This window comes from Callithrix jacchus, chromosome 9 (assembly GCF_049354715.1).
Source record: "Callithrix jacchus isolate 240 chromosome 9, calJac240_pri, whole genome shotgun sequence".
Lineage (NCBI taxonomy): Eukaryota > Metazoa > Chordata > Mammalia > Primates > Cebidae > Callithrix > Callithrix jacchus.
Genome location: NC_133510.1, coordinates 33,963,811 through 33,986,128, shown reverse-complemented (window position 1 = coordinate 33,986,128; position 22,318 = coordinate 33,963,811). Strand labels below are relative to the sequence as shown.

At 36.5% G+C, this 22,318-nt stretch overlaps 1 long non-coding RNA gene across 2 annotated transcripts in view; it reads right to left on the bottom strand.

Annotated features, from left to right (window-relative positions):
- LOC118144140 (uncharacterized) overlaps window positions 1–22,318 on the bottom strand; it is a 66,724-nt gene that overhangs the window by 35,208 nt on the left and 9,198 nt on the right. The gene's annotated exons all lie outside the window — the stretch shown is intronic.

Sequence of the window (22,318 nt, the reverse complement as noted above, 5' to 3'; positions counted from 1 at the left end):
AAGTATCTAGGATGCCAAAGTGATGTTTGCATAAATGCAAAATAATGGACCGTTAATTTGTCTACGGACGTTTTAAGTTTAGGGTTTCTTTAAAAATAATCATTAAAATTATAGCACCAGGTCTTTTAGACATTTTTAAAGCTAGCCCATATTTTATTTTCCATATTTCTTTTCTGAATGTTACTGATTAGCTACCTACATTTTTCAGGAACAGGGCTTACTATATTATTTCAAAACTTACTTTTAATTGATTATACCCTAAATATGGGCTTTTTTGTTTAAGGAAAACTTTTGCTAATTAAAAATATCAGAAAGATATCTCACATCTAATTAGGTAGAACCTTATTGATTTCCGTTTCAAGGGATGATATTTTATTATTTCATTTCTAAATACTATAGCTATGCTTTGTCTAAGACAGGAGGGCCAGGCTGTACCCTATCAAAGTGGTGGGATATTTCCCTTGAAGAAAATGGTTGTTCACTGTATAATAGAAAAAGTTCTGGGACCAGAAAAAATGTGACCCTGGTGTCCAAAGAGGAGGACTTGTTCACAGAGACCAAGTCCAGGGGAGTTAAGTAGGCTGCTATAACAAGGGCATAGTCCTGGGACTAAGAAGGAGCTGATCATTGGGGACCACAAAGATGAGAAGGGCCAGAGGCTTTCAGTTTCCCATCCCCAGTGGAAGGAGCTCAGAAGTTGCCACTCTGTTTTCACAAGTAACAAGCTGAACAAACTGAAAAATCAACTCTTCTAAGGTCTGTAAGAGATGTGAAGTCACACTGAAAACCTCTGTCCCCAATATTGGAAAGAAAAGCAGATACAGAAAATCACAACTTACCAGAGCAGAAACTCGTGAGTGGAAACCAGCTGTGGGCACCACTGCTGGGACAGGTAAACCTAAGATGAAATTCACAAATTGCTGGAGGCTCAGTGTGACCAAGCCTGGAAATTATGAACAAGGGTTGGGAGAGGGACAGTACCGGTTGGTGGGCTGGGCATTGGCTGTGGGGGATAGGCCAGGCTAGGTCTTTTTTTTAGTTTACCCTACAGAAACTCTATCAGCCCATGGTGAAGTTCATAGTGTAGGGCACAGGCTCACCAAGAGGTTGAGACCTTGGACTTTGGAGACTCAGAGGGGAGCAGAAGGGAGGAATATGAGATTTTTAAAAACTATATATTAGGTACAACATACACTATTTAGGTGATGAATACTCTAAAATCTCAGACTTCATGACTATATAATTCATCCATGTAACCAAAAACCACTTGTACCCAAAAGGCTATTTAAATTTTTAAAAATATGTTTTTTAAAAAGACTGCAACCTAATCAGAGGACTGTACAATGCTTCCCTTCTCCCCACACCTTACCACTGCACCACTAAAGGCCTATTTGTTGCAGTGCTTCTTACTTAGTACATCATGTGCCCCTTTCAACTAGAAACTACAAGGCAAAAAAAAACCTAGTTTGAAGAAATTGAACAACTATGAGAACCAGCGTCATATATACCAAGAATGTAGAAGTTATCGGATCAGAAATTTTTAAAACTATGACTAATATGCTAAGGGCTCTTAGAAAAAAATAGAAAACATGCAAGAATAGATAGGTAAACATAAGTAGAAAGGTGAAAATTCTATGAATCAAAAAGAAATGCTTAAGATCAAAAACACTATAACAGAAATTAAGAAAGCCTTTGATGGGCTCATGAGCAAATCAGACATAGCTGAAGAAAGCATCTCTGAGCTTGAGGATGTGACAACAGAAATTTCCAAAACTGAAAGCAAAAGTTAAAACACAAAACAGAATATCTGAGAATTGTGGGACCACTACAGAGTGTGTGTGTGTGTGTGTGTGTGTGTGTGTGTGTGTGTTTGTGTGTGTGTGTGTGTGTATCGGATATACTGGAAGGTAAGAAGGAACAGAAAAAAATTTCAAGCAATAATGACTGACTTACCCTCAGATTAATGTCAGACACAGATCCAGGAAGCTTAGGGAACAATAAACAGAATAAATGCCCCCCCAAAAAACTATACCTAGGTATATTATAATACTTAGGTACATTATAGTAAAACCTCTTAAGATAAATATTTTTTGAAAATCTTAATAGTAGAAGAGCCAGGGTTGAGAGGCTCTAGGAGCACCAATTTCTCTCAAAACAACTCATCTTCTGTTGTATAATTCTATTATGGAATCCCCAAGTCTTTAAGAAAAAAAATTAATGTCATTTCTTGGTGATGTATTTGGTCGATTTAAGGGAAAGTTTCTTAGGAAGAAAGAAAGAGACAATGAAAACTTTATAAACAACTAACAGTGTCTGCCTCAGAAACTGAACCACAGAAACAACTGGATAAAACAACAAACTAGTATTTCTCCTGATAGTTTCTATAAATATTGTTTTGAATTTCAAGTTTTGACACTCCCCAATGAATTTTTCAAATTATGATAATAATAAGCCAAGCTCCCAAATGGATATGTTATCGGCTATGTAAAGTCAGAAACATAGTTTCAGAAAGAAATTTCAGAAAGAGATATTAAGTATGGCAATTTGTTACACTTACATTGATAAAACAATGCAACTAATAGAAAATATACTTCTCTTTTTGTTTCATAATTGGGCAATAATAAATGAGCATAAAATGGTCCTTATGGCTATTTTAAATTTATTCTAAAACTGTTATATATTTTGAGATTTTTTTTTAAACTAAGGCATGTTTTGTATTTAAGATCAGGTTTTTTACACTCTCAAAAATCAATGAAAATTTTACATTTCTAAAATATGTTTCACTAAAACTTATTTGAAAATTTTTAAAAATCTTCAACATTTAGATCAGAAACATAATAAGTTATATTGGCTTACAGTTCCTCTTTAACTTATAGGAACTGGAAAATTTTAATTTTAATTCAGTTGAGTTACATCAAAAAGCTAATCAGTGCTTTCCACTTTTTCTTTCTCAGTCCTGTCAAAAAATATAGGTTATCAAAAGTATTGATGTCCTGGAGATAAAATTATAAAATAAATACAGATTTTTCAACTATGAAATCAAATGTACAAATAATGCCCATTTGTTGTCTATAATTGTGCTTACTTTTCATCTTGAACCTCTCATATGGTTTGGTTCCATGTCCCCACCCAAATCTCATGTTTAATTGTAATTCCTACATGTTGAAGGAGGGACATGGTGGGAGGTAAATGGATGATGGGGGTGGACTTCCCCCACACTATTATTGTGATAGTGAGTGAGTTCTCATTAAATTTGATGTTTACAAGTGTGGCACTTCTCCTCTCGCTCACTCTCTCTCTCCTGCTCTGACATGTGAAGACTATGCCTGCTTCCCCTTTGCCTTCTATCATAATTTTAAGTTTCCAGATCTCCCAGCTATGTGGAACTGTGAGTCAATTAAACCTCTTTTCTTCATAAATTATCCTGTCTCTGGTAGTTCTTTATAGCAGTAAGAGAACAGACTACTACAATCTCCATTCTACCTGATGGCAGCAGCTTACTCTTTGTAAATTCAGAGCAAAAAAAAGTAATTCAGGGTTTTCTCAGTCAACTGACACTTTTTCTGAGTCAATTTATACTTCCCTTCCAGTCCCTTTGGTTGTGTACAAGTTTGGGGAAGATTTAAACAATGGCACTTACATACTCATGTCAGCTACTCCAACTGTCCTTGAGTCTGGTTACTCTCCAGTTACCGGAATCTGGAATATATCTCATTCTTCATCCAGCCTCCATTCACAGGTTGCAGGCAGATTTGCTGCTGCCTTATTCTAACAGATGCAGGGCTACTTCTCATCTGCAAGAGTCTTCTCAGCTACTGCTGTGTCCCTCTTTGGAGCACAGAAAATATTCCAATGCTCTCCAAAACCCCTTCTGGGCCCAGGGGAAACACAATAAGCTATTTCTATCCTTCTCTGACCATTCATATGGAGTGTAAGCCCTGTGACTTATGTTAGGGCTCTTAGTGACTCCCTAAGAGGTCTGGGTAATTGAACCTTGATCCCACTTCACTGGGTCCTGTTCAGGAATGTGCTCACAGAAGGCTGCAGTTAGGTGGGGAGGCTGAGAGTGAAGGCTGAGAAAGATTAGTCCTCAGGGTACTCTGTACTGTTCTCCAGTAGTCATAATGTTCTCATGAGAGCACACTTGGGAAATTCTGGTGGTACAGGTCCAATAAATAGTTAATTTTCTCATAGCTAAGAAAAATATGAAGCCCTTCTTAGATATTCACTAGCATCTAAGCTCTCTCTTGCTCAGGACTTGTTCCATAGTCCCCCCTCTACGGAATCTTTATCTTCTTGAGGTTCTGAAAACATCATGCACTTTTCTCACATATATGTTTTAGAAACATCTCTTGGCCATAAATCCTCTGAGGCCATGGATTTTGAGACCAAAAAGGAAAGACATTCAGACTCAAAATATTGTCTGTCAAACTTTGGCCTCTGCCATGAATTTCAAAAACCACTAGATGATTCAAGGAGTTATTGGATTTTTTAAAATACTCTGAAATTCAAAAGACTATAATTTATGTAATTTTTCATATTTTGACTTTTAAACATTTCAATCCAGCTAATTTCATTATGAAATAAACTCTTAGCTGAATAAGCAGCAATTGTATAGATAATTTCCTCTAATTGTCAGTAATTTCAATTTATATTTGACATTGTGCTTACCTGATTAGAGAAAGTAAACTCTTGTTAAAAAAAATGTTTAAGTCAATCTTCTAACTCTTTTTAGCATAAGCTCTTTGCCAGGATTTAGAAGAAGGCTTTCCAAACTAATGGAGTTTTAACAATAGAAATCAGTTTCATAACACAGCTTGAAAAATCCTCCATTGAATCAAATTTTTAGATAATATTCTTATAATTTTCAGGTTCTCACATAATAAACTTACACACTCACTCCCACTAGTGTATTGTTTCTAGTATTTTTGGATCACCTATGCTCTTACTTCTTTAAAGGATTTGTTTCACTTTATTTCAGACTAACGTATATGCAGAAGGATTGAACCCTGCTTTTTCTATTTAATAGATGTTAATCTCAAAGTGCTTTTAACACAAATACACATTTCCCTGCAAAAGAGAAAACATGCAATGCTTATATATGTCATCAAAGATATTACATGACCATGAACTGTAAATACTTTCTAGATGAAAATCACTACTGGTGAGAGTAACAAATGGTATGGTCACTTTAGTAACTCAGCAGCATCTAGGAAAATTGAAAATTTATTTACCCTAAGACTCAGCAAACTAGGTAAATATCTATTTACCTAGATATTCCTAGGTAAATATCTCAGAGAGAAGAGACTTAAATATGTTCACCGTAGACCCTTATAAGTATGGCATTGGAACGTTATACCAGTAGTGAACATTTGATTAGTGCTTAATGACTTTCAGTAGAGGAATGAGTAAATACAATATCAATATCATAAAGAAGCTAAAAATGAACTTAATCTATCTACATTAGATCTCAAAAACACAATGTTGAATGGAAAAAACAAGCTGAAATTGCAGATTAACATACAGAGTATGATGCACATTACATGCATTTTAAAAGCTATACTATTCAAGACAGTGTGGTATTAGCATAAAGATAGATGTATAGACCAAAGAAACTGAAGAGAGATCCAGAAGTAAACCTCCACATATATAGTCAAATGATTCTTTATAAAGGTGTCAAAACCATTCAGTGGGGGAAAGGGGCACTCTCTTCAACAAATGGTGCTGGGTAAACTGGATACCCACATATGGAAGGATAAAGTTAGACCCTTACCTAAAACCATATATGAAAATTAACTCAAAAGGGATCAAAGACCTAGAACCATAAAACTCATAGAAGAAAATATAGGTAAAATGTCTCATGACATTAGATTTGGCAATGAATTTTTGGATATGGGACAACAAAGGCACAGGCAATAATAAAAAATGGACAAATTGGACTTAATGAATATCTTAATAATCTGTGCATCCAAAGACACTATCAATGGGCAACCTACAGAATGGGAGAAAATATTGTGCATTATGTGTAAGACAAGGGACCCCAATCCCCAGCACTGGTAGCCTATTAGGAACTGCATCTCAAAGCAGGAGGTCAGTATGGGCCAATGAGTCAAGCTGAGCTCCACCTCCTGTCAGACCAGCAGCAACATTAGATTCTCATAGAGCATGAACCTTATTGTGAACTGCACATGCAAGGGATCTAGGTTGTGCACTCCTTATGAGAATCTAATGCCTGATGATCTACCACTGTCTCCCATTACCCACACATGGGACCATCCAGTTGCAGGAAAACAAGCTCAGGGCTCCCAGTGATTCTACATTATGGTGAGCTGTATAATTATTTCATTATATATTACAATGTAATAATAATAGAAATAAAGTGCACAATAAATGTAATGCACCGGAATTATTTTGAAACAATTCCCCCTCCCCATCTGTGAAAAAACTGTCCTCCACAATACTTGTCCTTCATGCCAAAAAGGTTGGTGACTACTGTGATAAAGGATTAATATCTGGAATATATCCTAAAGCTCAACAACATAAAAATAATCCAATTGAAAACAGGCAAAGAACTTAAATAAACATTTCTCTAAAGAAGATATACAAATAGCCAATAAGCACATAAAAATGTGCTTAATGTCACTAATAATTAGGGAAATACAAATCAAAAGCACAATGAGATATTACCTTGCACCCATTCGTATGACTTCTATCAAAAGAAATAGAAAATAAGTGTTGGTTGGCTGGGCACAGTGACTTACACCTGTAATCCCAGCACTTTGGGAGGCCAAGGTGGGCAAATCATCAGAGGTCAAAGTTTGAGAACAGCCTGGCCAACATGGTGAAACCTCATCTCTACTAAAAATACAAAAATTAGCCAGGCATGGTGGCATGCACCTGTGGTCCCAGCTTCTCATGAGACTGAGGCAGGAGAATTGCTTGAAATCAGGAGGTGGAGGTTGCAGTGAGTGGAAATCATGCCACTGCCCTCCAGCCTGTGCAACAGAATAAGACTCTATCTCCAAAAATTAAAAAAAAAATTATGGTGAGGGCAAAGATGTAGAGAAGTTAGAGCTCTTGTACATGATGGGTAGAATGTAAAATGGTATAGCAACTATGAAAAATAGAATGGATGTTCCTCAAAAATTATAAAGTTATATTATTCAACAATTTCACTTCTGGGTCTATATCCAAAATAATTGAAAGATGAGTCTCTAAGAGATCTGTATACCCATGTTCACAGCAGCATTATTCACAATAGCTAAAATGTGGAAGCAATCCATCTTTTATCAACATATAAATAGATAAGCAAAATATGGCACATGTATACAATAAAATATTATTCAGCCTTAAAAAGGGAGGACATGCTGACATATGCTACAACATGAATGAACATTAAGGACATTATGCTAAGTGAAATCGGCCAATCACCAAAAAGACAAATACGGTATGATTCCATGTACATGAAGTATTTAGCGTAGTCAAAATCATACAAAAAGAGTGGTAGTTGCTAAGGGATGCATCAAGGGGAAAATGGAGAGTTATTATTTAATAGGTACAGAGTTTCAGTTTTATAAGATAAAAAAGTTTTGGAGATGGACTGTGGTGATGACTGCACAACATGATGAATGTATTTAATGCCACTGATCTTAACAGTTAAGATGGTGCATTTTATGTGTATTTTACCATAATGGAAAAAAACACACACAAAAAAACATGTTATTCATGTGTATATCTACAAATAGGCATGAATATTAAAAATGAATACTTACCAAATTCCTGCTCTAAAATGTAAAACGTTATTGGTTAAGAACGATTTTTATTGATGTATTGAGGCACCTAGAACTCTGCCTGATACATAGTAGGAACTCATTAAATATTTGGTGAAAAATGCATTTGTGACAGTGATTGGCTGGGATAGGGTCTGGGAGGAAAATGAAGCTATAAATGAGGAAGAAGAGCAACAACTTTATCTGTAATGTGATATTCCTCTGGTTTAGAGAAAGAGGTAGAAAGAGACTTAAAGCAAAATGGAAAAACTTAATTTTCAGTTGTTAATCGGCACATAAATGTCTTTTATGACCATCTCTATACTTTTCTGCATTAACTTTAAAAACAAAGCAGGTCTTGAGGTCTGCTGGCAAGATGGCTGAATAGGAACAGCTCTGGTCTGCAGCTCCCAGCGAGATTGATGCAGAAGGTGAGTGATTTCTGCATTTCCAACTGTGGTACCCAGTTCATCTCACTGGGACTGGTTGAACAGTGGGTGTAGCCCACGGAAGGCAAGCTGAAGCAGGGTGGGGCATCAGCTCACGAAAGAAGTGCAAGAGATCAGGGGATTTCCCTTCCTTAGGCAAGGGAAGCCGTAAGAGACTGTACCAGGAAAAGTGGTGCATTCTGGCCCAGAACAGTGCATTCCTGGTCTGCTGATTGTGAAAACAATCCAAATAAGTGTTGGCTGGCTGGGCACAGTGACTCACACCTGTAATCCCAGCACTTTGGAAGGCCAAGGTGGGCGAATCACCTGAGGTCAAAGTTCAAGAACTGCCTGGCCAACATGGTGAAACCTCATTTCTACTAAAAATACAAAAATTAGCCAGGCATGGTGGCATGCACCCATGGTCCCAGCTTCTCTCATGGTCTTCACAATCAGCAGACCAGGAAATTCCCTTTGGTGCCTATGCCACTACAACAAATCTATCAAGCAGAAGAAAGGATATCAGAGATTGAAGATCAACTCAATGAAATAAAGTGAGAAGACAAAATTAGAGAAAAAAGAGTGAAAAGAAACAAAGCCTCCAAGAAATATGAAACTATGTGAAAAGACCAATGTATCTGAAAGTGATGGTGAGAACAGAACCAAGTTGGAAAACACTATTCAGGATATTATCCAGGTGAACTTCCCCAACTTAGTAAGGCAGCCAAATTCAGGAAATACAAAGAACACCACAAAGGTACTCCTCAAGAAGAGCAACCCCAAGACACATAATTGCCAGATTCACCAAGGTTGAAATGACAGAAAAAATGTTAAGAGCAGTCAGAGAGAAAGGTCGGGTTACCCACAAAGGGAAGCCCAGCAGACTAACAGCAGATCTCTCAGCAGAAACCCTACAAGCCAGAAGAGAGTGAGGACCAATATTCAACATTCTTAAAGAAAAGAATTTCCAACCCAGAATTTCATATACAGCCAAACTTAGCTTCATAAGAAAAGGTGAAATAAAATTTTTTACAGACAAGCAAATGCTGAGAGATTTTGTCACCATGAGGACTGCCTTACCAGAGCTCCTGAAGGAAGCACTAAACATGGAAAGGAACAACCAGTAACAGCCACTGCAAAACATACCAAATTGTAAAGGCCATCAACACTATGAAGAAACTGCATCAACTAATGTGCAAAACAAACTGCTAGCATCACAATGACAGGATCAAATTCACACATAACAATATAAATGTCCCAATTAAAAGACACAGATGGGCAAATTGGATAAAGACTCAAGACCCATCAGTGTGCAAACACACACATAGGCTCAAAACAAAGGAATGGAGGAATATTTACCAAGCAAATGGAAAGCAAAAAGAAGCAGGGGTTGCAATCCTAGTCTCTGATAAAACAGACTTTAAGCCAACAAAGATCAAGAGACAAAGAAGAGCAGTAAATAATGGTAAAGGGATCAATGCAATGAGAAAAGTTAACCTTCCTGAATATATACACACCCAATACAGGAGCACCCAATACATGAAGCAAGTTCTCAGAAACCTACAAAGAGACTTAGACTGCCACACAATAACAGTGGGAGACTTTAACACCCCCCTGTCAATACTAGACAGATCAATGAGACAGAAAATTAACAAGGATATCTATCTAAGATTTGAACTCACCTCTGGACCAAGTGGACCTAAAGGTACAGAACTCTCCACCCCAAATCAACAGAATATACATTCTTCTCAGCACAACAGTGCACTTATTTTTAAATCGACCACATAATTGGAAGTAAAACACTCCTCAGCAAATGCAAAAGAACAGAAATACAGTCTCTCAGAACACAGTGAAAGAAAATTAGAACTCAGGATAAGGAAACTCTCAAAACCACACAACCACATGGAAACTAAACAACCTGCTCCTGAATGACTACTGTGTAAATAACAAAACTAAGACAGAAATAAAGATGTTCTTTGAAACCAATGAGAATGAAGACACAACATGCCAGAATCTCTGGGACACATTTAAAGCAGTATGTAGAGGGAAATTTATAGCACTAAATTCCGACAAGAGAAAGCAGGAAAGATCTAAAATTTACACCCTAACATCACAATGAAAAGAACTAGAGAAACAAGAGCAAATAAATTCAAAAGCTAGACAAAGATAAGAAATAACTAAAATCAGAGCAGAACTGAAGAAGATAGAGACACACACACACCAAAAAAATGAATCCAGGAGCTGTTTTTTAGAAAAAATCAACAAAATAGATAGACCACTAACCAGACTAATAAGGAAGGAAATAGAGAATCATATAGATGCAATAAAAAATGATAAAGGGGATATCACCACTGATCCCACAGAATTACAAACTACCATCAGAGAATACTATAAATACCTCTATACAAATAAACTAGAAAATCTAGAGGAAATAGATGAATTCCTGGACATATACACCCCACCAAGACTGAACCAGGAAGAAGTCGAATCCCTGAATAGATCAGTAACAAGGTCTGAAACTGAGGCAGTAATCAATAACCTACCAACCAAAAAAAGTCCAGGACCAGTTGGATTTACAGCTGAATTCTACCAGAGGTACAAAGAGAAGCTGGTACCATTTCTTCTGAAACTATTCCAAACAATAGGAAAAAAGGGACTCCTCCCTCACTCATTTTATTAGGCTAGGAACATTCTGATACCAAAACCTAGCAGAGACATACACACAAAAAAAGAAAATTTCAGGCCAATATCCCCAACGAACTTTGATGTGAAAATCCTCAATAAAATACTGACAAAATGAATCCAGCAGCACATCAAAAAGTTTATACACCACAATCAAGTCAGCTTCATCCCTGGGACGCAAGGCTGTTCAATTTACACAAATCAATAAATGTAATCCATGGCATAAACAGAACCAATGACAAAACCATTTGATAATCTCAATAGATGCAGAGAAGGCCTTTGACAAATTTCAACAGCCTTTCATTGTAAAAACTCTTAATAAACTAGGTATCAATGGAATATATCTCAAAATAATAAGAGTTATTTATGACAAACCCACAGTCAATATAATAAATGGGCAAAAACTGGAAGCATTCCCTTGGAAAACCAGCACAAGACAAGGATGCCTTTTTTTTTTTTTTTTCATTCCTATTAAACATAGTATTGAAAGTTCTGCTCAGGGCAATCAGGCAAGAGAAAGAAATAGTGTTCAAATAGGAAAAGGGGAAGTCAAATTGTCTGTTTCCAGACAACATGATTGTATATTTAGAAAATCCCATCATCTCAGCCCAAAATCTCCTTAAGCTGATAAGCAAATTCAACAAAGTCTCAAAATACAAAATTAATGAGCAAAAATCACAAGCATTTCTACATACCAATAACAGACAAGCAGAGAGCCAAACCATTAGTGAATTCCCATTCACAATTGCTATGAAGAGAATAAAATACCTAGGAATAATACTTACAGGGGATACAAAGGACCTCTTCAAGGAGAACAACAAACCGCTACTCAAGGAAATAAGAGAGGACACAAACAAATGGAAAAACAATGGCCATACTACTCAAAAGTAATTTATAGATTCAATGCTATCCCCATCAAGCTACCACACTGACGTTCTTCACAGAATTGGAAGAAACTACTTTAAATTTCATATGGAAACAAAAAAAAAAAAGCCTGCATAGCCACTACAATCCTAAGCAAAAAGAACAAAGCTGAAGGTATCAGCTACCTGACTTCAAACTGTACTACAAAGCTACAGTAACCAAAACAGCATGTTACTGGTACCTAAACAGATATATAGACCAATGAAACACAACAGAGCCCTCAAAAATAACACCACACATCTAAAACCATCTGATCTTTGACAAACCTGACAAAAACAAGCAATAGAGAAAAAAATTCCCTACTTAATAAATGGTGCTTGGAAAACTGGCTAGCAATATGCAGGAAGCTGAAACTGGATCCCTTCCTTACACCTCATACAAAAATTAACTCTAGATGGATTAAAGACTTAAACATAAGACCTAAAACCACAAAAACCCTAGAAAAAAACCTAGGCAATACCATTCAGGACATAGGCATGGGCAAAGACTTCATGACTAAAACACCAAAAGCAATGGCAACAAAAGTCAAAATAGACAAATGAGATCTAATTAAACTAAAGAGCTTCTGCACAGCAAATGTAACTATCATCAGAGTGAACAGGCAACCTACAGCATGGGAGAAAAATTTTGCAATCTATCCATCTGACAAAGGGCTAATATCCAGAATCTACAAAGAATTTAAACAAATTTACAAGAATAAAACAAACAACCCCATCAAAAAGTGGGAGAAGGATATGAACAGACACTTCTCAAAAGAAGACATTTATGCAGCCAACAAACATGAAAAAAAAAGCTCATCATCACTGGTCACTAGAGAATGCAAATCAAAACCACATTGATATATCATCTCACATGAGTTAGAATGCTGATCATTTAAAAATTTTAAAAACTCAGGAAACAACAGATGCTGGAGAGGATGTGGAGAAATAGGAATGCTTTTACACTGTTGGTGTGAGTGTAAAATAATTCAACCATTGTGGAAGACAGTATGGCAATTCCTCAGGAATCTAGAACTAGAAATACCATTTGACCCAGCAACCCCATTACTGAGTATATACCCAAAGGATAATAAATCCTTCTACTATAAAGACACATACACATGTATGTTTATTACATCACTGTTCACAATAGCAAAGACTTGGAACCAACCCAAATATCCATCAGTAATAGACTGGATAAAGAAAATGTGGCACATATACACCATGGAATACTATGCAGCCATAAAAAAGGATAAGTTCATTTTTTTTTTTTTTTGGCAGGAACATGGATGAAGCTGGAAACCATCATTCTCAACAAACTAACACAAGAACAGAAACCAAACATCATATGTTCTCACTCATAAGTGGGAGTTGAACAATGAGAACACATGGACACAGAGAGTGGAACATCACACACTGGTCCTGTCGGGGGGTGGGGGGGCTTGGGGAGGAATAGCTTTAGGAGAAATACTTAATGTAGATGATGGGTTGATGGGTGCAGCAAATCACCATGGCACATGTATACCTATGTAACAAACCTTCACATTCTGTACATGTACCCCAGAAGCTGGTCTCACAAACTGTAACCCACATTTTTAGAAGACATACATCTTAAAATTTAATAAGAAATTTTAAAGCAAATTTAGTGGGGACACCCTCAACCTTAATTCCAAACTCTCACCCTCTATAATTATGTTCTAGTTCTTTCATGTGTATTCATTATGTTTTCTGCTTTACATTGTGAAGAGTAGAAACTCTCTAGATTTAATATTTGTCATGTTTCTCCTAATCTCTTGACTCAGAAGTTAGAATATTTGGTTGTAGACTTAGTTTCACATTTAACTAGCTATGTTACCTTCACCACTTTTGCTTGTCATTTGCTTTGTCATTTGAAAACTGGAAATATTACAAGAGAAGACCCTTAGAGTCTCTTTCATATTTAAGATTTGAGGACTTGATTAGAGTCTTCAAAAAAATCATGAAAAATGCATATAATGAAAAAAAACTATCTAAGGGTTTCAAAATTTTTTACGCCAAAATAAATTCCTAGTAATTTGTTATAACATGGCTGAACAGAATCCAACCTGAGTCACTAAGAAGAGTAAGACATAAGTTTGAAAAGCACCCCATCAGAGCAACGTGCTTTTTGTTGACATTAAAGCAAGAACAGATTATTTAATTATTTAAGGTGAAATTTGGATGGAAAAATGGTGACGTCATTGACACTTTATGAAAAGTTTATGGAGACAATGCCCCCCAAAAATCCATTTACAAATGGATAGCTTGTTTTAAGAAGAGACGAGATGTTTTAAGAAGGGATAAAGCCTGTGGTGACAGATCATCCACGTCCATTTGCAAGGAGAAAATTAATCTTGACAGCCTAACAGTTTTGATGAAGAATCCTTAGGCATCAACCTTACAGCTCTGATTTGGCTTCTTCTAACTTCTCCTTGCTTCCTATTATTTAAATAGCTATAAATGGCACCCATTTTTCCTTAGTTAATAATATGAAAAAGGACTGCAGTGACATGGTTAAATTCACAAGACCCTCAGCTATCTAGGGACGGACTAAATGGCTGATAGCATTGCTTATAAAAGTATCTTGACCTTGGTGGAGCTTATGTTGATAAATAAGGCATGTGATAGTAATAGAGTTGTAGTGCTTATGCTTGCTTTAAATGTTATAAATATAGCTACTGTTAAGATAGATAATTAGGTTTAGGATAGTAATGTTTAAGTTATCTGTTGAGATTGTAATCATTTGGCCCATGTGAGCAATTGATGGGTAGGCTAAGATTTTTTGCAGTTGTGTTTGATTGAGTCCTCCTCAGCCCTCTTATAGAATAGATGACGTTGCAATTACTATGAAAATGTTTAGGTTCATTGAGGAGAAAATTTGAAATATAATGAAAATAGGGGCTAATTTTTGTCCTGTACGAAGGATTATGCCAGATGTTAGTGAAATTCCTTGGGTTACTTCTGGAACTAAAGAGTGGAAGGGAGATATGCCTAATTTTATTGTTAAGGCTATTACTATTAAAGATGCTACTTGATAAATTGAGTGTATGATTATTCATTGTCCAGAGTGCAGTAATAACACCTGTAATAAGGATTATGGATGCAGTTGCTTGTGTAAGAAAATAATTGGTAGCTGCTTCTGTAAAGCAGGGGCTTGCTTTTTTAATTGGAATTAGAATAATGGCTATTAATTTCTAGGCCCATTCAGTTAGGAAGTCAATGTGAGCCTATCATTGTGATGAGAATTCCTGTAAAGATAATGAAAAAGATGGTAAGTTGGGTTAGAGGGCTCATTAGTACAGAAAGGGCATAAACCAACATTTTTGGGGTATGGACCCTATAGCTTACTTAGCTGACCTAACTATGGGATATGGTGTATTAGGTAGCATGGAGAATTTCTGATTCTGAGGGATAGATTCAGCTCCCATAATTCTAGAAATAAGAGTGCTTAAACCACTATTATTTACTCTATCAGAATAACTCTTTTATCAGACATATTTCTTATGTTTGAGGTGGAATACTGGATATTAGAATGGGCATAGAGATTTGATATTTGCAGAGTGCTAGTGTGAGTGGTAAGAAGTTTTTTCATAGAAGATGTATAAGCTGATTGCAACAAAGTTGAGGGCATGACGCTGCAATTCATAAAAAGCAGGTCATTAAAAGGATGGTTTTGGTGACAAAATTTATGGTGTAGAGTTCTGGTATATGAATATTATGCAATGTTCCCAAGGAAGATACTAGTGGTTAGGGCATTCATTATAAAGATTAAATACTGCTGGTCTCAGACCAATTAGGAAATATTTTAAATTGAATGCTCATCCTGATGATAAGATAGAGTAGACAACTAGGCTTGACGTGGCTACTATAAATAAGATTAAATATGGGGTGTGGTGTTGAGATTTACTTAGGGTGGTTGGTAAAATATCAAAGGAAATATTGGAGAAAGTTATAATATTATATTCTTAAGCTTTTTGGAAGGTTGAAAGGTTTTCATTAACTTGTAATAATGGAACAGGCTGAAAGCAGCTAGTTCATATGGTATGGGGTGGGAGATTCATACAAAGAGTGCAATAGGTAGGGCTAGAGTTGGAGCAATAATATATGGAGGATGGCAGATGCTAAATGGTTATAATGGTTCTTTAATAAAAAGTTATATTGCATCTGCAAAGGATTGAAGTAGTCCTTACTGACCTACAATGTTAGGTCCTTTGCAGGGTTCTATATAACCAAAAATTTTTTTTTTAATTTCATTTTCCATTAACTTTTTGAAATCCCTTATATAATCTACATTTCTTTTCAGTTCTAAAATTCGATGTTGATTTTCCCGTGAAATTTCCATTACATTTACTACAGTGTCAAATACACTCTCTCCCAATAATTACAAATAACACAAAACACAATAAATATTGGCTATTTTACAATGAATAAGTTCACTTTAATGTGAATAGCTTCTAGAATGCCAATTAAGGTTCTTAAAAGAATCAAATCTAATATCACTTTTGTGTATTCATAAATGTTGCATTTATTTAAGCCGCAAAATTATGAGAGAAGAGATTGTTCATTGGTTTGTTTATAGCAGGTTGATGGTGAAATACATAGTTATGTCTTAATGTTGCAACATATTGATATGAACACACATATTGCCTATCTCTTCACCCATGCCCTTGAGCAATCATAGATCAAATGGCATCCGATCCATGAATCATTCTCCCTCTCCCCTACATGGTCCTTTTGAAGACAGTGCAGGGTAAACCTACTTCTGCGTGACTTTTGAGCTCCATTTCAACAGCTCTGCTTGAAAATCCAGTTACTATGGTGACATGTACCACTGCAAATAATCTCCTCTTCAACAACTGAAGTTATATCCTACTCAGTAAAAGTGGTATCTACGGCTTAATGGTTCAGCAGAAGGCCAACAGATCTATGGTCTTATTTCCAACTGAGAGGTTTTTAATAAGTAGCTTGAGCTCCTGGAATCTGCGAAGACTAAACAGCCTCTGTCTACATTTAACAGGGTCAATCTTAAAGGACATTTCCTGGACAGATCAAATACTATATTCATTGGAATATGCTCTATCAGCATGCCGCCATTTGACCCTTTTCTGAGGCAGGAGACACAAACAGACTGTCCCCTGAGTCTTTCAAAAGAAAAGAAAACTGACATCCAGGGAATAGACACCCCTCCCTCGTGTGATTCTCCTATCAAAGGCTCCCATTAGTCCAGCCCCAACTCAGCCAGGTTCTCCCCAAGCAGGACTCCCATCAGCACTTCAAAGCTGTGGTTCTAGCTCTTACTCTCTAAAAAGGTAGGGCCAGTGGCAGGAAGGCAGGCTATCACTGCTGAGGTGTGATCTTCTTGGCATTCTGGTGGCATTTCCAAATGCATTTTTCTCAAATAAATATTGTTCTATATGAGGATTAGGTTCAGTAACAGCATGTGTCAGGGGCTATATAGGACTTGACTTGACTTGCCAGATTAGTATGTTCTCAGTTCTGAGCAACCGACTTCAAGTAGAACTTTTGAAAAACAAATTGTTATATAACTTTGTAAACTGCTAAAATATGAATATGTCAAAGGATAGAAACGGCCTCCTTCTTCATATACATCCAGCCTTCCTAGCATAAGAGGCATGATGCTTAGTAGTGTTTTGGGGTGAATTTGTGGGTAAGACATTAACAAATTTAATTCAAAAGTTATCTGATAGGGGAACATTTTACAATATGTTTCATGTATTTATCACAGTTCATCTTTGCTGTTTTCAGGAGAGATTTTCCCAAAGCCCAGGTGTCAAGCCCTCCCATAAAGGTACTAACAAAAAAGGAAAACAAGAAAGCTATGTGTTAACAAAGTGAACCAGTAAAAATTATGATTACAATCTCAGACTGCAAATTAACAGGGTTATAGTCTGTAAAGAATAACATCTGATGACATAAGCAGTAACATCTTAAATTAGTATCTGCTCTGGGGTAACTACACAGCTTGAGGCAAAATGCAGGCTGCTGGCAATTCTCTAGTGTGCACCATTGGTGATAAAGCTGAATCAGTAAATATTTTTATCATTAGATGATCCTCTACCTTAGAGACTATGGTTTTAATTGTGATCGCTATTTATAATTATTAATCAAAATGTTATGAACCAAATAATTATCTCTTAGTAATATGGCACTATATTTTTTCACTCTGATAAAAGATTAAGCCCTTCACTCTGTGTGAGGTTGGCTACAAGGTCTCAGTCAGCCATGAGTCATTGTTTATTTGAACACTTCCTTGATTGCTAAGTTGTAAACAACTCCAGATCAAAATGCTGAGAAACTCATTACCTAAGCTCAGTGGCCATTTTCCTGCCTCATTTAGAGATAATCACTGTTTCTTTTAAACTTAAAAAAAAAGCTACTGAATATCATGAATTGTATTGTTTTCCATCAAATCCTTTTGCAAAGCGTATTAAATACAGGCTTCTAAAGCATAGAGTTGACGTGGTTTTTCTCCTTCCTTAGATCCCCTAGAAGCCCACCAACCGAATTTTCTTTTTCTCTTTGTTGTCTCTTGCTGTGGTTGCTGGTTGCTTTTCCTCTAGTTTCATAAATATAAGTGTTACTTAATGTTCTGTCATAGAGCTTAGTTCTCCACATTTTTCCCTGTGCGATCTCAACAACTTCCCACCTCTTCCACTACAGTGCTGTGGACATGACTCCCCAAATCTGTTCTCCCACCCTAAACTCTCTTCTAAGTTCCAGGCCTGCCAGCTAGAAATCTTTATTAAAACACTATAAACAATATGTATCCGTTTTGTAAAATACTATGAACAATATGTGTCTTTCTCCCATCTTGACCTCAGTCTCCTCCTGACATTTTTTGACATTATAAATACCCCTTTTCGGTGCCATAGCCCCAAACCTCAGAATTATTTTTCATTCTTTCCCCTCCTTGTATCCCACATCAAATTAGTTCCATCTTTCAGGTTATTTCTGGAGTTTCCTATTTTTTTCTTCCTGGTCTTTCCTAGTCCAGCTGTCTTCATTTTAATTCCCATCACCTTCCATTTACTATATTAATGTGACTGGTCACTGAATTCCTTACTCCAGTCAACCAAACTAGCACTTTCTAAAATGACCTATGTGCTTAATATACAACATCATATACAGCATTGAATTCGTTTCTTTGTTTTTGAAGACACAGTCTCTCTCTGTCGCCCAGGCTGGAGTGCAGTGGCACGATCTCTGCTCACTGCAACCTCTCACTCTGCCTCCCAGGTTCAAGTGAATCTCCCAGGCCTCAGCCTCCCAAGTAGCTGGTACTACAGGTGCATGCCAACAGGCCCAGCTAATTTTTTGTATTTTTAGTAGAGGCGGGGTTTCACTGTATAAGCCAGGATGGTCTCAATCTCCTGACCTTGTGATCCACCTGTCTCAGCCTCCCAAAGTGTTGGGATAGCATTGGACTTTTAAGTTTTTCCACCAGTTGTAAATGTGTGTGTATGTGTACATCTCTAGTTAAGCCATCTGGCTGTTCAAAGTTTTCATGCCATTTGGTGTAATAATTGGAACTTTCATATACTGCTGGTAGGAATGTAAAACAGTACAACCACTTTGAAAAACTGCTTCATAGTTTCTTATAAAGTTAAATGTATAACCTACCATATGTGTCAACCAGTCCTTTCCTGGTATTCACTCAGGAGAAATGTTTTAAGTCATTTTGATAGTCACTTTCAAGCATCAGATTAGCCAGTCATTATACCAGTGTTTTGCAACATATAACGAAGATGCATGCATGCACTTCTGTAGTATTTCGCAGCTTTTAAAATCAAGCATTTTCAAGTTCTTGGAAGAAAAACAGAATTCAGAGAATGGTATGTTGGGGGAAAACAGATCCCATCCTCTCTAATTACATTAAAGAAATAGGCAGGACAATTTTTTAAGCATACAATACATACACATTGTTAACCACAGACACACTGCACAATTAATCTCTAGAACTTACTTTGCGTAACTGTATACCCACTGAACAGCAACTACCTCTTTCCCCTTCCATCATCTCTTGGCAGGTACCATTCTACTCTCTGTTTCTATGAGATTGACTATTTTAGATACTCCATATAAGTAGAAGTTGCTCCTTCTCTACAGCTTATAAAAATGAAATAAACAATATATAATCTTTTATATCTGCCTTCTTTCATAGAGCATAATGTTTTTGAGATTACTTAATATTGAAGTGTGTAAATATAGTTCATGCCTTTAACTGCAGAATATTCTTTCTTTCTTTTTATTTTTTATTTTTTTAGACAGAGTCTCACTGTTGCCCAGGCTGGAGTGCTATGGCGCAATCTTGGCTCACTGCAACCTCCGCCTTCCAGGTTCAGCAATTCTCCTGCCTCAGCTTTCCAAGTAGCTGGGATTACAGGCACCCGCCACCATGCCCAGCTAATTTTTTGTATTTTTAGTAGAGATGGAGTTTTGCCATGTTGGCCAGGCTGGTCTCAAAATCCTGACCTCAGGTGATCTACCTGCCTCTGCCTCCCAAAGTGCTGGGATTACAGGCATGAGACACCGTACCCAGCCGCAGAATATTATTTCATCATATGCAAACACCACATCTAATTTTCTCTTTCACTAGTTAATAAACATCTGGGTTGTTTACAGTCTTTCTTCACTTACTTGTGAAGAATGTTCCTATAAACATTTCTGTACAGGTCTCTGTTCAGATGTATGTTTTATTTCTCTTGTACCTATTCTTAAGGGTTGTCACCTTCATGTTTGATAAACATTTTTACTAAATAAAAACTTTTAGTTTGACAAGTTTCTCTTTTCTTTCTTTGAATGACGCACTACAGTCTTCTAGCTTGTGTTCTTTCACAGGTAAACCCTGCTGCCATTGTTTCTCTCTACGTAAAACACCTTTCTTTCTCTGGCTGCTTCTAAGACTCTCTCATTATAGTTTTAAATTATTTGATTATGAAGAATCAGTGTAGTTTTCTTCATGATTCTTGTGCTTCAGGTTTGGTGACCTTCCTTAGTCAGTTTACCTTTTTATCAAATTTGAACATTTTGCCCATTATTCTTCAAAATTTTTTGGCCACATCTCTCTCTTGCATCTCCTTCATGTACTCAAAACACATGTGTATATGGCTGCTTAAGGTTCTCTCAAGCTCATCACTGATGGTCTAAAAGGACTGAATATTTTTAGTCCTTTTTCTCTCTGTGTTTTATTCTGGATAGTTTATGTTGTCATTTCCTCAAATTAACTAATATTCCTTCGTAAATGTTTAATCTGCTGCTTACTCCATCCATGTATATTTCATCTCAGACGCAGCTTTCATCCATAAAATTTTGAGTCTATTTTTTGTGTATCATGTCTCAACATGTTAAATCTTTCTGCTAGTTTCTTGAATGTATGCAACAAATAATTCTTTTTAATAATCTCAGCTACAGATTCATTCATGTCTTTCATTTCTCGAACATTTTGATTGACTAATTGTTCTCCTAATTATGGGCTAAATATTTCTACTTCTTTGCAACCCTGACAACTTTTCATTGCATGCCAGTCATTGTAAATTCTACCTTGCAGAATGTTCCATGACGTCAGGAAATACATTTCATTTTTCCTACTTTCCATCTTTGTATCTAGCATAGTTGCTGACTCAGCAAAGACTAAACTATTTATTGAATAAAGGCATTTACTTTTACTATCAGCATTAAAAGCACTGCAATCATTAATTTGTCCAGTTTTACTTCTCAACAGTCCTATTATAGACACTTTCTATTCCTCCTCATTTTCAGATTCTGCCTCTGCTCGCTACCCTCATCACAGACTTCTCCAACTACCAGATGGTGGTTTGCGCCTTTCCTTCTTTGCATTCACACTCCCTATACTGCGCACTGCATAAACACTGAGTGCAATAAACATTTCAGCTGCTCGAAATTTGTTCTAAAATTTATGGCAGAGTCTGTTCCATTTAGGAAAGGCAGCACATATGTATAATGCGACAAAAGAGATAGTAAAATAATAATAATACCAATTAACAGGGCTAAAGTTAGCAACATTTCTTCACGTTTTGTTTCCTGCCACTGCCCTGGCCTTCATATTAGTAGAAAAACCAAGGATGCCGGGATTATAATAGAACTGTTAACCATGTTGGTTGTTAAGAGATACTGAGCCTTGGTTAACCCTGATGACGTCTCCAAATGATAATAATTAACACATTTGAAGAAAGAAAGTTAAATATTTTAATAGAGTGCTGAACATACCAGAATGAGTAAACTCTGGACATGGACTTGTGGAAGATTTTACTAGGGAAAGTCTCATAGAGGAGGTGCCATATGGATTGCATCATGAACAAGAGTAAGAGTTTGCCAGACAAAAAGTGGAGAACTAGGCAGAGAAAGTGCTGCATTCAAAGACTCACTAACAGAAAGAAACTAAATGTCTTTTGTGCACAGCAAGAAGTTCAAAAATTCTGTTACATGAGGAGGGGCTATAAAGGACAAGTTGTTAAAGGACCAAAGATGACAGATGACA